Source organism: Hipposideros armiger, unplaced genomic scaffold (genome assembly GCF_001890085.2).
Source record: "Hipposideros armiger isolate ML-2016 unplaced genomic scaffold, ASM189008v1 scaffold_64, whole genome shotgun sequence".
NCBI classification, from domain to species: Eukaryota; Metazoa; Chordata; class Mammalia; order Chiroptera; family Hipposideridae; genus Hipposideros; species Hipposideros armiger.
The window spans coordinates 2,317,100-2,330,909 of NW_017731414.1; the positions used below are offsets into that span (position 1 = coordinate 2,317,100).

Genomic DNA, 13,810 nt, shown 5'->3' on the forward strand with positions numbered 1-13,810 from the left:
GGCCTACGCATCACCTCATTTACACACAGGACCTGCCTGACCCACAGACAGCCCAGTAAAGCAGAGACAACAGCCCCATTTTACACAGGAGGAAGCAGCCTTTTTCCTAGGTCCACATGGCAAGACCCCCAGATTCCCAGTCAAACCTGGGATTGTACCCCAGGGTAGTCCTATGGTCACCCACTCTGGGAAGTGGGCCTGGGCACCATTGGGGTCCAAGACACTTGCTCCTGAGCCTGGGGGTGATGGGGCAGCCTCAAAGCCTCTGAGATACAGGCCAAGAGAAGCCTTTTTGGGGGGGCTCAGAAATGGCACCCAACCTCTGTGTATCCCATGAGCATTCAGAGTCCAGGGCTAGAATGAGCTCTCTGACCCTGGGTGCTCAGGCATACGATAAATCATTTCCGAAAAATGACATCTGTCTCTAGGTACATATATGCCTGAAATCTTCCGGATGGCCAGACCCCCAAAATGTCTACACTCATTGTATCTGAGTTGGGGTGACAAATGATTGTAATTTCCTTTGTCCTCTTAATTTGCATTTTCCAGGTGTCTGTCTGGTTGGGTAATGATTTATCGAAATAAATCATTAGTTGGAGATGGTAAGTATGATGGAGCTTAACTTGTTCAGATCATGGGGGTGGCCATGGAGCTCAGAGAGGGGTAGCCATCTGTCTGAGGCCACACAGAGACAGGAGAGAGGAAGCTGGAGTCCTTCACTCCTGGCTTTTGTTCTCTCGGGGGGCTGAGGGGCCGTCTTATTCTCCGTTCCTTCTCTGGGGTGCCTGGGTGTCTCTACGTGGCCCCAGTATTCCCTCCTGCAAATTGCGGGCTTCAGACCATATAACCAGCTTCCAGCTCTCCCAGGTGAGACCCTAGGACCCTAAATATTTGAAAATTCCATTCTCTGGAGGCCAATATTCACTCCTTAGCTCAGACAGGTGGTGAGAGGCAGGCATGGGGACAAGGGAGAGTGAGGCTGACTTCAAACCCACACATCAGTCGTTCCAAGACTTTTTGGAACTTAGTTCCTTCACCCCAGGAGTCTGAGAGTTCTTGTACCCAGATGCCAGAGGTCCAGAAGCGCTGACCTTCCTCAGTGAGGATTTCTCAGTCAGGCTAGGCAGGAGGCCTGAGCTATTTCTGACTTCTTGGGTCTGCAGCTGGGGGCTGGCGGTGTCCAAGGACCCCAGTCACTGACCGACATCTGCAGCCCTGGACCCTGAGAAAAGTGGAGAGAGGGGACCATGACCGTGAAAGTAACAGCCACCAGCTTGTCATGTGCTGAGTTTATTGTTCCTGTACCCATGTCCCAGATGGGGACACTGAGGCACAAGAAAGGTGGTAGCCCCTCCTTTAAGGCAGTTGTGACCCACCACCCAGGGCTCTATGCCCACCACATGGGCACCGTGGGTCCAGCTGAGGCCCCACATTTGCTGCATGAGGCACAGACCCCGTGGGGGAGGTGAGGGTCACAGGAATCACAGGCATACAAGGAATGGTCATGCCACAAGCAGCTCGCGGGCCGTGACATATAAGGACACCTACAGCAAGACGGCATGGGGTTGTGCACAGGGGCCTCAAGGGTACCCAAAGGGTTGTGCTCCAGCAGAGGAGGACACTGTAGCTCATAGACCAGACACACAGCTCACAGACACATGACAGGGGTTCATGGCACCACAACTTTGGACACAACTCCTCCCCAACTGACATTAAAACCCTCAGACACATGCTCCTTTGACACAACCCTTCCAACACAACCTGCCCCTCAGACTCACACCCCTCGGATACACATCCCTCGGACTCACAATCCCAGGNGGGTTCCCTTTGTCCATAGCTCCCTCTGGCATCCATGGGGAAACTGAGGCCCAATGAGGGACCCTCAGACCCACCTCCACAGATCCCTCCCCAGGCCTGCTCCTGGAAGGGCCCACTGTGGCCATGCACTGTGAAGCCAGGGCTGCAACTATGGGCCCGGGCAGACCAGGGTTCAAATCCTGGCTCTACTACACACTCATTGCCTCACATGCTGTGAGCCTCATTTTCCCCATTTGTACAATGGGCCCCTGCGAGCTCCCCAGGAGCCCACCCGCTTGTCCCTCCTCTTGGGGAGGCCTTATGTACCAGAAAATTCCCAGATCACCTTCTATCCCTTTCCAGGCACCTAACACACCAGCCCCAGACAGCCCCGCCACTCTCCCAAAGTCAGGCCTTTGCCCAGGCTGTACCCTCCTCCTGGAATGCCCAGGGCTAAGGAGCTGTCCTTCAAGGTCAGGCAGAAACCCTTGTTTCTGGAAGCACTGGTTTCCCCAGGCAGGATCCATCTCTCCCTGCAGCACTTAGCCCTGCTGGGTATTTTTGGTGCTTCTTTGTTGCTTTATTTAATAATCATGTCGCCCCGTGAGGATGTCCACTCTATGAGGGCAGGAATGGCCTCCTCAGGACTGGCACACAGTAGGCCCCCAGTCACCCTTCCTAAATGAATGACCAAATGATAGTTTAACAAATAGAAGAAACACTGGCAACTGGTTTAGTTTTCTTTTAAACACCTAGTGACCCGCAAAACAAATTTGAGGCTCTCATCTGGTTCATGGGCTGCCAGTTTGAAACACCTGCTCTAAAAAGCCAACAGCACGACAGCCAACTGGTTGGTGTTTGTGCTCCTCTCAGGCCAAAGGACTGACCCTCCTAAAGTCCCACTGCCATCTTGGAAGAAAACCATGTCCTGAGGCCCAGCCTGGTGCTCACCTGCCACAGAAGCCAATTTCTCTGTCATAGCCAATGCAAACGGAGGCCCACTGCCCCATCCCACCTCCAGAGGGGCTTGGGACCCTGATTCCTGGAGCCAAAGAGGCTCTATATTCAGAACCCAACCCTGCTGTCCCATGCAGGTCAGAGCCCAGGGCCACCCAAGACACCAGGTGAGCCAAAAGCCACTGTGCAGCTGCAGGAACAGCCCAAGGTTTCCCTCTCTTTGTTCCAGAGAAAGATCTTCCCATGGGGCCCCAGAAATTCATCCCCAAAGGCCTACANCTGGAACTTGCTTGAAAATAGCCATGAGATCCAGGGGGAGAACGTTCCCTGTTACCCACTTTGTTAACTTGCTCATCTTATGCTACCAAGTGCAGTCAGCTTTTCTAGTGTTTGATTGCCCACCTTGATAAAAACAAACAAACAAAAACTTACTAATATAAGCTCACTATTGAATAGTTTACCTCAATTTAACATCTTTCAATTTTACACCAACCATTAACAATGCATAAAGCATTTCGAACAAACAAAACCTAAGGGCTCTTTCATTGTCCATAAAGGAAATGTGGTCTTTTAGCATTAGAGAAATTCACATCTCATTAAAGAAAAGCACTCAGAGCTCAGGGCACACTGGTCTCCTGCCTAGCCTAACACGCACAGTCCAGTAGAACTTTCTAGAAAATAACAGACACCTTTTTTATCCAAAGAGATGACTGTTCAGCACTTGAAACGTGGCTAAAGAGACTGAGGAGCTGAATGAATGTCTCATTTTATTTCATTTTAATGCATTAAAATGTAAGTGTGAAGCCCTAGCAGCCCAGGCTCCTGCACTAGACTCTACAGGTAGAGGAACCAGGAGAAAGTAGAGATTTTGACACATTCTTCCTTTAGCTTGGGCCTTGCTGACAAGCTCATGGCTGTCCGGGAGCCATTCAGTAGCCATGAGTGAGAAACTCCAGTTTTTTTTTTTTCCCCCTCTTCCTTGAACTAAGAAGGGTGTTTGTGGCAACCATCCTCAGGAAGACACCATTTGTTACCGTGTCCCAGTGGAGGGGATAGGATTGCTGATGGCAGAACACTCAGCTTAGTGTTCTTAGTGTCAAGGAACCTTCGCCCACGATAGAAACACGCAAGCAAACCCCACGGTGCCACAGATGAGAACTGCTAGGAGTGTCCAGCCTCCACCAAACGACCCACAGCCTGCACCAGGGGCAAACGGCACCTCTCAATAAAGTCACCAAACTCCCACGGCAAATGGAACAAGTCAAGGCATTAAATACAGTCAGGGGAGCCAACAGAAGCACAGGAGGCAAGGCCTGCAAAACTGCCATAATAGAAAGAAACACCAAGTACTGCTTTTCAACTTCAGGCACATCTAACCCTTTGGGGAAAAAAACAATCTGAAGATTTAAAGTTAAACAAACAAACAAAAAATGGTATGCCCACGTTCACAGCAGCATTATTCACAATAGTTAAAATACAGAAGCAACCCAAATGCCCACTGACAAATGAATGGATAAACAAAATGTGACCCATCCATACCGTGGAATATTAGCCTTAAAAAGGAAGGAAATTCCAACACATGCGACAACATGGATGAACGCTGAGGACATTATGCTAAATGAAAGCAGACTTTTTCTTTTTCTTTTTTTTTTTTTTTAAGCTGAGCCATCCTGCCGCCTGTTGGCAGCTCAGCGGCTGCTCAGCTTGGGCCAGGACTCGAACTGCTGTTGCTCAGAGCTCACACTCTTGAGCGAGTTCTTAACTAACTGAGCCACTCGGCCGGCCCCAGACATTTAAAAAAAAAANCCCACACCTCCCAATATTGATGTCTTCCTGCAGTCCTCTCTCATCAGGTTCTGGGCCTAGCCACGTGGCTGGCTTTGACCAATGGGACATTTGCAAATGTGAAGCAAGCAGAGGCTGGATAACCCCATGTGCACTGAAGCTGCCCTCTTGGTGACCGGCCACCAGAAGCCCAGGCTGGACTGCTGAAGAGGCCACATGGAGGGTGAGAATCCCCCCTTCCTCACAGCCAACAGCATCGGTCAAGAGCCAGATGTGTGAGGCCACCTCTATCAGCCCCTATGGAGCTCTGATAAGTGCCACACAAGTGGCCCCTGGCTAAGCCTGGCATAATGGCCCAGCTGAGCCCAGCCCAAATCATAGAATCATAAGCAATCAGATTGGTACTGTAAGCCACTAAGTTTTGGGTTAGTTTGTCACATAGCAGTAGCTGACTGTTACACCACACATCACCATATACAGCTACACCCTCTCTGCCACCTGATGAGCCACTTTGACAGAAGGGAAAAACAGAGGCCAGAAAGGAGGAGGGACTTATTTAGGGTCACACGGATTAGCAGTGCAGAGAGGGATCCAGAGTTGGGTGGCAATCACCGTGCTGGGCTCTGCTTGAGAGGTATATGGGTAAAGCAAGCAGCTGGCATGTGGCAGGACAGGGAAATATGGGCTCCCCTCTCTGTCTTGGAGGAGTTCTTGGGATCAGGACAGGGCCTATGGCCTGAATGAGGGGCAGGAAGATGGCAGAGAGAGCATAAGGGAGATGGGCTGACAACAGCCCTGAGCAGCGGAGGGCACAAGGTCCCCCTCGCTGACCAAGCACTCTCCCATTGATCAAGCATCCTACAAGCCCAAGACAAAGCCTGAGTGGTTAGATGGCACATTCCTTCACAGACAACAAAAGGGTGGATTAGTTCAGAGCACAAAGCACAAGGAGGTTACTGACCCTACTCAGCACTAACCTGGTCGGAGAGGCCAAAGTACTTACAAGTCTCTCCTGTGGTCAGACTGAGGATTGTGGGGGTGGTTCCTTGGGACTGGAATAAAACATGTGCAGTGTCTATGAGGCCAAGGACAGAGGCCATGAAGATGAGGTCAAAGGCCATCAGGCTTGCTTAGCTAGGTTGGAGTGTGCGTTTGGGTCACCCTCCTAAGACCCCTGGCCTGAGCCTTCTGGGAATCCTCTGCAAAAATGGGACCAGCCGCCCACTTCAGAGGTTATAGCTGGGATTCATGCAGGGCTGGCTGTTTCAAACCCACAGGACTTGCAAAGAGGTGTTAGCAGCACTTGGAGATGCTACTAGCGTTTTTCAGAAGCACGTTGCATTTTCACAACAGCAAACACAAAAAGGGCATTTGAAAACACTTGGGAAACCATGAATTCAAAGTAAAAGCTATGGCTTTTTGAGGCCCTACTGTGTGCAGGACACTGTGCAAGGTGCTTTATAGAGTCAACTCTAGTCCCGATGGCTGTCACCAACCCACAGTGGAGCAGCCAAAACCAGATGGTTATTTAATGCAAACGAACCCAGATAAACCCTTGTCATGCTATCCTCAGAGGGAAGACTGCTGCACATCCAGTTTTACACATTCACAAGGCTTTTATTTGTGACAAAAGCGTCTTAGTTCTCAGAAACGGCAACACAGAGATATTCTTCTTTGGGAAACAGACAGGCCAGAACCCTAAACTGTGGGAGCCAGACACATCTGAAGGTAGAGTTATGGCTTACAACATGTGTGCATTCAAACACGTGTTTATTAAGTTACATCAAAAACAAAGAGCTCCTTCCCCAAAAACTCTCTCCCCAGTGTGCAAGGTCTGTAAGTGCTTTTCATTTTTTAAAAAAAAAGATTTTATTGGGGAATTGGGGGAGGGGAACAGTGTTGGGGAATCGGGGAAGAGGAATAGACAAGTTGCTGTCCTTTTATTCTTTAGTCTAGTTGTGGAGGACGTCNTCTGGGAGGGAGCATTTTAAGATTCACCTTCAATGCCCCCTCCTTCAAAAGCCTTCTCTATCCCCCTCCCATTTGGGGTTCTTCCACCCCTATCCCTCCTTCCAGCCCAGCACTGATCCAGAGCTTTTGGGATGTCTGGGTCCAGTTCTGTCTTCCCCAGCCTGGGGCCTCCTCAAGGCTGGGCTCAATGTGTGGCAACACCAAAGGGGCATCTCCATGGGTTTCCTGAAGAACTGGAGAGCCAGGGAGAGGTCTGAGTGGTGGAGAGGCATGGGCATCAAGTGTGGGGCATCCAGAGGCCTGACTGGGGGATATGGCAAAACTAGGAAGGGGCTTCCCAGGGGTAGGACCCTCTGGGGGTACAGAGCAGGCCTGAAACAAAACCAGGACTTGGATCAGGGGATAAGGACAAAAAGCCAAACTGGTCTGAATCCTGCCCTGACCACTGCAGGACAACCCCTGGCACTGCTGCCCTCTTGGGCCTCCTTTTTCCCCATCCACAGATCTGAAGGAGCCTTGGGTGGGGGTGGGGGGTTGGTGGTGGTGAAGCCACACTTCACCAGAACTGGGATCCCTTCCAGGTCACCCCCACTGTCATGGGTACTAGACTCCTGCTTGAATGCCCCGTGGCACTGGGAGATCACTGTCTCTCTCCCAGCTGCCCACCTACCTCTGGGGCTCTGCTGGGAGCAAGTCCTACTGAGCTGGAATGCCACACCTTCCACCCCAACTAGAAGGGAAGGCCGCCATGTGTGTCCAGGAACACATGGGGGCAGATGCAAGATCCTGCTGAGTAGTCCAGCCTCAAGGAGCCTTAGTTCGCTCTCTGAAAAATGGGAGCGAAGATGTATGGGGTGAAAAAGGGTTGAGAGTCACAATGTGCCCACCAGGATCAGCTAGGACTGCAATGGCCGCTTAGAGGCTGAGCGCCCAGCCAAGCCTTTGCCTCTTGCGCCCCCTGGCGGCCAGCTGGGACGGGGGCGTTCGCCCATCTTGAATGGAGAGGTGGCCATGCAAATGAGATGCAAATTAGCCAACGACCCTGAGGGCCTTCCGCCTCAGTGTGAGTGATCTGATAGCCCAGAGTCCTGCACAGACCTCTTTGTGAGGGTTATTTGTCTCTGGTTGAGGTTGCATCCAAGGGTTGCGGGTGATGGGGAGCCCTGGGAAGGTCTGGGGCACCCACAGCTGCCCCCCACTAGTTCACTGCGCCCTTGGGATATACACAGTTGGGATATACACAGTTACCTCACTTAGCTGCCAATCTATCCCCAGGTCTGAGCCCTGGGGCCAGGGCTGGCCTGTCTTGCTCACAGGACCCGGCCAACAGAGAGTGTTCGATGCTTGCTGGGTAAATGACTGCATTATGGACAGGTGAAAGGGCAGACAGGCAACTAGTAGTACTTTCAGAGCATGTGCGGAGTGACTCTGTGGGGGCCACACACCAGTCAGGGCCTCAGTGAGATGGACTTGAGGCTCAAAATGAGTTGGGGCAGTGGGGAGGCAGGATGGCAGCACAGAGCCACCCCCCACCCCCAATACACACTAGGAGGGAAGGGAGAGGACTGACCCCCATTTCCTGGCAATGTGAAGTGGTTCTTCCTTGGCACCTCCTGTACCCCTAAACCTCCTCCCAGGTCCTTAGGCCCCTCCACGGCCCTGACATCCCACTAGGACCCTATGTCTCTCCCCTAAGCTGCCCCTGGCCCTTGCAACCTCTTTTTCACAGCCACCTACAGTGCCAAGGAACATGTGGGGGAGCAATGGGCCTGGGACCCACCCTGCTATACTCCAAACCACTCCATTCTGATCTTCCTGATACATTTTGCTTACACTATACTGACACACAACTGGCCTTGGAGCTATACAGACAGTGGGCCATGACCTTCTAGGCCTAGAATTCAAAGGGATCAGTGTGGCCTCTTCTGCAGTCAGCAGAAATAAACTCAAATTTTGGCAAATACAAAATACCCACTAGTGTCGGGTACAGCTGGATCCAGGACCCCATGCAATGTTCTCAGGTCCCCCCTTCCATCTGTCCAGTTCAACAACCCCGGTAAAAAGGTACTGTTCCCACGCTTCCAGCAAAATTCCCAGGGGAGATCTCTCATTGGGTCACATGTCTATCTCAAACCAATCGGTGACCTGGGTGATGGGGATCCCACATCCACTCCTGGGAGCCACATGACCTGAGCCTGGGGTGGGTGTTTCTGCTTGAGGCAGAATGCAGGCCAGGCTGGCAGCTACATGAATGTCCACCTCAGCCTGTGGAGAAGGTCCAGTCCAGCCTTCCTTGTTCGGATAGAGAAAGGGAGGACCAGAGGGCCAGCTCTAGGTCCCCCATCACACGGCATGTCAGAGGCATGGCTAGGACTAATGCGGGCAGGAGTCTACCCTCCTCAAGCTGTGTGACCTTGAACAAGTCACACCTCTTGGGGGCTCTCTTTTTCCATCTGTATTTGGGGGTGACACCTGCCTTACAGGGCTGTCTGATGAAATATAACCGTTGTAAAGCCCCCAGCACAGTGCCGGGCACACAGTGGGTGATCAGTTGGGATTATCACAATGGCAATTATTGGTCTAAGGGGCCATGGCTGATGTGGGGTAGAAGTCCAAGGGCAAAGTCTTGTCTTGGGACATTCACGGCTGGCCTGGAGACTCTGGGCAGGAGCGGGAAGACCACACTGGCCACATTTGCTCTGTCTTCAGTCCCTGCTAGGTCCCACAAGGTTGTGTCCAAGGGCCCAGCTCTGGTCAGGCTGGGGGAGCAAGGGATGAGGGTCAGGGCAAGGAGGTCTGAGAGGCCCCCAGTGCTGCAGGGTCACCCTGATGAGGTAGCACCTGAGGTAGGAGCCTGACAGGGCCTGGGGAAGAAAAGAAGCCTGGGAGGTTGGAGGGCCTGGGTGTGTCTCCGCAATTCCAGTCACGGGCAGTGACCCCCACCTTGCCTATCTGAGCCTCAGTTTCCTCTTCTGTAAAATGAGGCTGTATGTAGGACCCTGAGAGAGGCATGTGAGGACAGAGGCTGGGAGAAGTTGAAACTTGACCCAGTGAAAGACACAAACAACCTGGGGGGAGCAGCTTGGGGAAAAGTGGGAATGGAAGCTCTGAGAGGGGCAGTGGGGCAGCACTTCTGGGAAGAAGTGGATCTGGGCCTGTAGGAACAAAAAGGGGTCAGGAGGAATACAGAGCTTTCTGCTCAGAGGGGGTACAGCAGTGGAGGGACAGCAGATCATGCAGGATGTGGGGAGGGGGTCCTTGAGGTGTAGGGGTGGGAGGGCCCAGGGTACAGGTGATACTATGGGGAGACAGTGGGGGTGTTGAGCCCAGGGATGGCGGGCAACACTGGGCAGGGCACTGGGGTGAGCTGCTGACCCCTCAGCAGCCACTCCTGCCCCAGGCCCTCCAGATATCCTCCAGACAATCCCACAATCCCCCAGGCCCAGAGCTAAGCCTGGCACACAGCANACACAGCAGCACACTGAGACCTCCAACCCCAGCCCAGCGCACATATGACATTCAAAGGACACCATACGAGCCTCGTCCCGAAGCGACACGCACCTGCTCCGCCTGGACCCTCGGACGCGCGCGCACCAATCTGCAGCAGCAGCACAGAGCGCCGAACGCCCCGCCGCCGCAGGTGCCTACAGAGCCATAGGCCCCGCCCCCTGAAGCTGATTGGGCGGAGCGGTTTATTTGCATGGAGGGCGTGCCCACGGACTGCGATGGGCGGGTACGTGGGCGTGGCCCCGCCTCGTGAGTTCAGGGGCCGGTGACTCAGACTGGGAAAGAGGCTGAGGTGCGTCAAGTGAGGCAGTGGGAACTAAGGAAGACGCTGGAGCAGGCTCGCCAGGCTTCCCCCACCCACACTGGGCGCCCCGACCCTAATTTGGACCCTGTCTCTAACCACTGCCAGCCCCAATACTGTACTTACTCCATTCTGAGTGAAATATAACTCTGACCCTAATAACCCTAGGGACTGAGCTCTTCTGGAAGCCAACACTGACTCTTGCTCTCACCCAAATGGAGAGACTGCAGAAAGGGGCTTTGTGGTGGCCTGTGTGGCCTCGCCCATTGACAGTAGGGTGACAGACCCCTCAGCTGCTGGGCGCCCTCCTCCACTTCAAAGGTCAGCTGATGGGAGGGCTTCCAGGACTGGCCCCCAGCCCAGACCTCTAAATCCACATTCTCCTTGGGATCCCAGTACCACCCGGCACAGGGCCAGGCCCAGAAGGGAGTCAAAGGAGGGTTGTTGAGTGAATTAATGTGAAAAGAATTACAGGATGAAGATGACATTGGACTGGGTAATCCTGGAGAAACCCGCAGCCTGGAGGAGGTAGAGTGGCAGCCCCATATTCCCCCAGCCCTGTGGGGTCAGAACTGGGCAAGAGGGGTCAAAGAGGGCTTCCTAGAAGAGGGGGCGCTTGTACTGGGCCTTGAAGCCTGAGTAGGGGTTTGCCACTGGGAGAAGGGTTTTCCAAGAGGGAACAGCCCTGTAAAGGTGCAGAGGAAGAATGTAGAGCTGTTTGGTGGGGAGATGAGGGAGATGAAGCCAGGGCAGGAGCAGACAGGGTTGGGAGCCCAGGGAGAGGCTGGGAGATGGCGAGGAGGGGGTTGATTTGATGAAGGGGGTGGGGGCAGGTTGACTACAATGGCTACCTGGTATCCACCTTTTCAGAAGACAATAGGAGATGTCTGTATCCCTGGACTCGGGGGAACATGTGGAGATACCATGTGTGTGGGACACTGAGGCAGGAAACAGGCTTTTGCTTCTTCCCACACCTCAGTTTACCTGTCTGTGACATGGGCAGTTTGGACCTATAGCCTGGGCACAGATTTCTTTTTGGGCATAAAAACTAGGGTTCACACTGTATCATAAGGTGGGGATCAGGGGGTCCTGACTACCCCCGCCACCTGCCATGGCCTCTCAGTGTCCAAGGACACAATGGGGCCCAGGCTGGTCTGGGGGCTTCTGCCTTGGCTCCAAGGTGCAGAACAAGGCTTGGATAGTGTGGAGGTGGCTGGGGAGCCCCAGGTCCCCCAAGGGCTGCTCTGTTTACCTGCAGCTGCCTGCCTGTCTCTGATGCAACAGGCAGGCTCTGGTTACATAAGGGCGGCAGCTGGAGCAGCTCTGGGAGCAGCCAGGGCGTGGCAGGAAGGGCTGACCTCAGCTGAGTTGGCTGGNTGGTGGCGGGGAGGTTGCAGCGCTCACCTGCAGGCATACTCCACTGTGTAGATGGCTCCCTGGCTCTGCTCCTCCCACCGCTGCATGTCAGCCTGTGGAGGACAGGGGGGCTGTTAGCAGTGGGGGCTGCCATCTCCATCCTTCCAGCTCTCTGAAATGGAGCACCCGATCGCCACAGCCGCAGAGGCTGACCCCTTCTAGCCCCTGACCTTTCTTTCTACAACTCCTCTCCCAAGCCAGTCCAGGCCAGGCTTTCTGTGAACATTTGGCTACCATGCCTTGGGGCCTTTGCATTGACTGTTCCCTCTGCCTGGTATGCCCTTTCCTCCAGTCTTCACACAGCTGTCTCCTTCTCACCATACAGGTCACAATTAATGTAGGTCTGCTGTCCCCTTTTTCCAAATCTGCCCCACATCTGCCCACCCACAGCCCTAACCTGGCTCGGTGACCACATGCCTCCTTGCTGGTGTCCCAACCTTGACTCTTAACCCAAAAGCTCCTGCTCCACCAGCAGGCCCCAGCTCATTATGTGGGAACTCTGAGAGCATTGGTGGTAGGGGTGCAAGGGGCTCACCTTATGCTGAGCCAGCTCTGGCAGAGAGCGGCGCACGTGTTCCTGCAGCCGGTACAGGGCCACAGATGGCTCATTGGCCAGAACATAGACGCTCTCAGTGAACTTGTCCGTGACTGGGTCCAGAATCAATAGTTGGAGTTGGAGGGCGGCAGAACAAAGGAGATGGAGCAGGACACAGACACAAAGAGACAAAGCATAAGACTTCTGATTGCCTGACCTATGGGTCCAGCCAGAGCGATGAGGAATGTCTGGTCCCACCCCCAACAGCAGCCGGGTCACCTGTGGCCCAGAAAATGGGTTGAAAGAGATGGTCACAGAAGACCTCACTCATGATATTGTTAATGCATCCAGTGAACTCGTGATCTTTCCCCTCCGAAGCCCANGCCACTCAGTCAGCCCTGCTTTTCACTTTTAGTCCATCTGATCCTCGGCTCAAAGCCTCCATCAGCTCTAGGTGCCCAACCTGCTGCCCACCTCCATGACCCTGTCTACCTCTCACTCAACTGCTCCAGCCACACCGGCCTCCTAGATGTTCCTCCAACACATCCCTCCCCAGACCCAGGGCCTCTGCCCTTGCCACTGGAACACCATCTGGGTCATTTCCATCTGCAAGCCTTTCAGGCCTCTGCTCACACCTCCACTGTCTCCCTTTTTTCCTTTGCACATGTCTGAAATGCTCTGGTCTGTTACTTGTTTACCTGATTGCTATGTGTCTCCCCATGAGATCAGGAGCACGCCTGTCCCAGTCACCTCTGTGTCCCCAAGACCCAGGGCAGGGCACACAGCAGAGCTCAGGATCCAGATGCTGAGTGACTGAACTCTCCCACCACAGATGTCAATGAATGAGAGGAAGCCACCAGATACCATGCGATGAGGAAAGGAAGCTGGCTAAGGAGTAAGAAGCGGTGGTTCCTGGGTGAGTGGCGAAGGTCCTTCCAGTGAGGAGGCTGAGCAACAGGGGTAGGTGGTCCCAGGAGCTACCTGTGGCCCTGAGTGGCGGCATTCATGTGGTCTCGGATGCTGATGGCCTGTTTGAGGAGACCCTCCACACTGCGGAAGTAGACGCTGCTATCAACAAGGTTCTTCACAGCGCTGAAATGGGAAGATGAACCCAGTCAGTGCCAACTTTTGCCCCTCTCCCAGAACTCAGCAGGTACCTGGAGGGATTCTGTAGGCCTCCCTGAGGGCTCATTGTGAGTTTAAAGTTTAGATTTCCCTACAGGACATTATGTAACAGAGCACTCGATGGCAATCCCTGCTGCTAGACCATCTAATGTTCTGAAGGAGCTATAAGCATGTAAAGATCGTCTCAAAAAAATCTTGCTTTTCTCCCAGGTAACCTATTCCTGTCTCTGAAGGAAGCTTATCAACTCGACTGGATAGTTCTGGAAGTGAGTTTAGATGGAACCAGGATAACTCACCAGTTAGGGGGCACTGCTGCAAAGCTGTGCTCAGCTCTAGTGTTAGCACCACACTGATGAATGTCTAATGAAAATGTCCCTTCCAATGGCACTATAGGATAACGCTTAACAAGCCATGCG

General features: G+C 53.4%; 1 protein-coding gene and 1 long non-coding RNA gene across 3 annotated transcripts in view; both read right to left on the bottom strand.

Moving 5' to 3' along the window:
• MEF2B (myocyte enhancer factor 2B) overlaps nt 1–10,135 on the bottom strand; it is a 23,148-nt gene extending 13,013 nt beyond the window's left edge. Inside the window, exon 1 of one of the 2 annotated variants that reach the window (XM_019641826.1) lies at nt 10,072–10,135. The gene's annotated coding sequence lies outside the window, so the exon portion shown is untranslated. The remainder of the gene's footprint in view (nt 1–10,071) is intronic. The other variant, XM_019641827.1, reaches the window with a different exon arrangement.
• Nucleotides 10,136–11,701: 1,566 nt separating this feature from the next.
• Nucleotides 11,702–13,810, bottom strand: part of LOC109382508 (uncharacterized) — a 12,999-nt gene continuing 10,890 nt past the window's right edge. Inside the window, exons 2-3 of the long non-coding RNA XR_002123938.1 lie at nt 12,270–12,382; nt 11,702–11,787 (exon numbers count right to left, since the gene is read on the bottom strand). This is a non-coding gene — a long non-coding RNA (uncharacterized LOC109382508). The remainder of the gene's footprint in view (nt 11,788–12,269; nt 12,383–13,810) is intronic.